This window comes from Sinocyclocheilus rhinocerous, unplaced genomic scaffold (genome assembly GCF_001515625.1).
Source record: "Sinocyclocheilus rhinocerous isolate Xijiao unplaced genomic scaffold, SAMN03320098_v1.1 scaffold28, whole genome shotgun sequence".
In the NCBI taxonomy this organism is placed as follows: domain Eukaryota; kingdom Metazoa; phylum Chordata; class Actinopteri; order Cypriniformes; family Cyprinidae; genus Sinocyclocheilus; species Sinocyclocheilus rhinocerous.
Window position 1 is genome coordinate 514,276 of NW_015652416.1, and position 4,204 is coordinate 518,479.

Here is a 4,204-nt window from a genome sequence, read left to right on the forward strand (position 1 = left end):
GAAAGTGCGAGGAGCTAGGGACAGTCCAAAGGGAAGGACTGTGTATTGATAAGCCACTCCCTCGAAGGCGAATCTCAAGAATAGTCTGTGACGGGGGGCTATCTGGATGTAAAAGTAAGCGTCTTTCAGGTCCAGCGAAAAGAACCAGTCCCCTGGGCATACTTGCGAGAGGATCTGTTTCAATGTAATCATCCTGAACGGCCATCTCATGAGGGCGCAATTAAGACACCTGAGATTGAGGATGGGCTTTAGGCCGCCATCCTTCTTGGGGACGAGGAAGTAATGGCTGTAGAAACCTGATTCGCTCTCGGCCGGGAGAACCGTTTCTACGGCTCCTTTTGCCAGCAAATTCATCACCTCAGCGCATAGTACGTGTGCATCCTCGCTCTGAACCGAGGTGGAGACCACGCCACTGAAACGCGGGGGTCTTCGAGCGAATTGGAGTGTGTAACCTCGTTTTATTATCCCCATGACCCAGCTTGACACTCCGGGGATGGCCTGCCAGGCCTCGGTCCGCATTGCAAGGGGCTGGATTGGCTCGAGCAGTGGGCCGCCTAGGGGGGACCTGACGCGTTCAAATGAACGGGGTGCTTGGAGGCATAACAGAGGCATTTTGGGGGGTGGTTCGGGTGCAGCGAGACTTGGCCCCCTCCTCTTCCCACAGATCAGGATGACGCCTGAGGCGCAAAGTCCAACACTATCTTGGGTCGGAGGCCCTGGCGTTTAGGAAACTGGTAGCGTCTGGCCGAGTGGGAGCGTTAGCGAGGCTCAGGCTTAGGAGCCGTGGGAGCAACTGGTGGCGCGGGCTTCGCGGGATGCTGAGTCGGCACATTTTTGGGGCGACTAGAAGCAGCCATTGAACTGGAGCGCTTTGGCAGGAAGTGTCGCATTGCTTGGGACGATTTCTGTGCAGCGGTAAAGCGCTCAGCGAAGCCCTCAACCGCAGGTCCAAACAGGCCAATAGGGGAAACCGGGGAGTCGAGGAAGGGGACCTTATCGCATCCTTGATCTCCGTGAGGTTTAGCTATAGATGGCGCTCCAGCACCACTAGGCTGGCCATGGATCTGCCAATCGCCTGCGCTGTCATCTCGGTGGCGCGTAGAGCCAGGTCGGTCGCACTGCGCAGCTCCTTAAAAGCTGCGGGGTCCGGGCCAGACTCGTCCATGCAACGGAGGAGCTTGGCCTGGAAGACTTGTAAGACCGCCATGGAATGAAGCGCCAAGGCCACTTGTCCAGCAGACGAGTAGAGTAGAGTAGAGCTGAAGTCGCCCTACACGGCTTGGACGGGTGGGCCGCCTTTGCCTTCCAGCCGATGGCCGTGGGCGGGCAGAGATGCGCGGCCACTGACTCATCCAGGGGAGGCAGTCTGTTGTTTCTTTTTTTATTCGGCGCCATTGACTAATGTGGGGGCGGACGAAGATGAGGCACGAAGACGGGCCAAGTAGGGGGCACGCCAAGACTTGGTGATCTCGTCGTGGACCTCCGGAAAGAATGGTGAAGCTCGTTGTCGGGGGGCATGGACTGGAGAAACCTCTCTAAGCAGAGAGAGTGAGGCACGCGGGGGGGCTCAGCCAGCGTGGGCTCACTCGTCACTGACTGCCGAGTTCTTCTGCCACGCTGCTTTTTCCTCACAGGCTCCTGGGAGGAAGAAAGCGGGAGGGCGCGATGTTCAGTAATCATTCTAATATGCTGATTTGCCACTCAAGAAACATTTCTCATTATTATCAATGTTGAAAACAGTAGTGCCGCCTAATATATGTGTGAAAACGATGATATAACATTCTTAGAGAGAAAACAAAGTTCAAAAGAACAGCAATTATTTGAAATAGAAATCTTTTGTAATGTTATACATGTCTTTACTATCACTTTTGATCAATTTAATGCATCCTTGCTGAATAAAAGTATAATTTCTTTAAAAAAATAAAATAACAATTACTGACGCCAAACTTTTGAAAAGTAGTATAGAAAAACATTGCCTGATCTGATGAATCTTGACTGAGAGAAAGCAGGTTAAACACTATGGCAAGTAATGAGTACTGAGTAACATGAGTACTGATAGTGTAATGTGTAGGATAATTTTCTCCACACATTAGGCCCTTTAACACCAATTGCGTATTGCGTAAACTTCCCAGCAGTGCTTTATGGTCACAGACTATAGCCATGTTCTAATGGCTAAGCACCGTGTCTGAAAGTTTACGTCATCTCGGACTGCTTCCACAATGTGTTTATTGTATTGCAATGACTTCCACAGTCATAAGATCTCAGTCTAATAGAGCACCTTTGGTTTGAGGTGGAACAGCAGATTTGTGGCATGAAGGCGCAGCCGACTGCAGCATCTGCATGATGTTATCATGTCATGACGCAGCAGAATCTCTGGGGAAGTTTCTAGCACCTTGCTGAATCCAGATCATGAAGAATTCAAGTGATTTCAATGGGGAAAAAAACTAATATTAGAAAGGTGTACCTGATAAAGAGCCAGTGGTTTCGATGAATGCATGGGTTTTGATTTTCCCATGATCCTCAAATGAGCTGCAGCCTAATAAAAAACAATGACTTAAGTCTTAAGACACGATTACATTAGTGAAATTTCAGCAACATATTGCATGCACAAAAAAAGTCTATTGTCAATAGTATGGAACTTCTTATTTCTTTTTTGCAATTCTGAGTTTATATCTCCCAATTCTGACTTTCTTCTCTCACTTCTTAGAATTGCAAGATATAAGCTCAGAAATGTTAACTCGCAATTCTAAGAAAAGTCTGAATTGTGAGATATAAACTTGCAATTGCAAGAAAAAAATAGTCAAGCTTGTTTCCACCATGGAATAAAAAATTAAAATGTAATTGCAACTTTTTTCCTCGCAAATCCGACAATGCTAACTTTTCAGAATGCAGTTTTGTGAAGAAATATCTGAACTGTGAGATATAAACTGTGCAATTGTGAGATATACAGTAAACTTGGCACAGTTTGAGCAAAAACGTCTAAATTTTGATATATAAATTCGCAGATTTTAGAAGAAAAGTCTGAATTTTAAGACAAACTCGCAGTTTTGAGGAGAAAATCATTTTGGGATAAACTCACAGTTTTGAGAGGAAAAGTCTGAATTTTGAGATATAAACTTGCAGTTTTGAGAGGAAAAGTCTGAATTATGAGATATAAACTCACAGATTTGAGGAGAAAAGTCTGAATTGTGAGATATAAACTTACAGTTTTGACAAAAGTCTGAATTTTGAGATATAAACTCAGTTTTGACAAGAAAAGTCTGAATTTTGAGACAAACTCAGTTTTGAGAAGGAAAAGTCTGAATTATGAGATATAAACTCACAGATTTGAGGAGTAAAGTCTGAATGGTGAGATATAAACTCAGTTTTGACAAGAAAAGTCTGAATTTTGAGACGAACTCTCAGTTTTGAGAAGGAAAAGTCTGAATTATGAGATATAAACTCACAGATTTGAGGAGTAAAGTCTGAATGGTGAGATATAAACTCAGTTTTGACAAGAAAAGTCTGAATTTTGAGACGAACTCTCAGTTTTGAGAAGGAAAAGTCTGAATTATGAGATATAAACTCACAGATTTGAGGAGTAAAGTCTGAATGGTGAGATATAAACTCACAGTTTTGACAAGAAAAGTCTGAATTGTGAGATATAAACTCGCAATTGCAAAGAAAGAGTCTGCCTTGTTTCAGACATGAAACAAAAAATGAAAAAGGACTTGCGACTTTATATCTCATAATAGATTCCTATTGAAATGACTGGATTTCTCCTTTGAAATTTTGCTGAGCAACGGTAAATGTAACAGCACCTTTACTTTGCATGAATGGCTCCTAATGCCCAGCATACTTGAGCTTCTCTAGCTGACAGCAGTGTTGGGCAGTAACGCATTACTTAGTAACGCGTTACTGTAATTTGATTACTTTTTTAGTAACGGAGTAATTTAACGCGTTATAATTTTCAAAATAGTAATTAGAGTATAGTTACAAGCCGTGGTCTCTATACGTTACTGCCGCGTTACATTGCTGACAGAATGCAGTGTTTTATAATCTAGAGACCTAAAAAGGATGTAGCACAGGCACTGTCGAGTCAAGTGCCAGTGGATCAGAGACCTGCTCCCGCGAGACCCGACGCAACAGAGTGCAGCGCAGGACAAGATGGGCGAGTGCTGGTGCGGGCGGGTAGACACTCGTGTGTGTGCGGGATGCGGGAGAA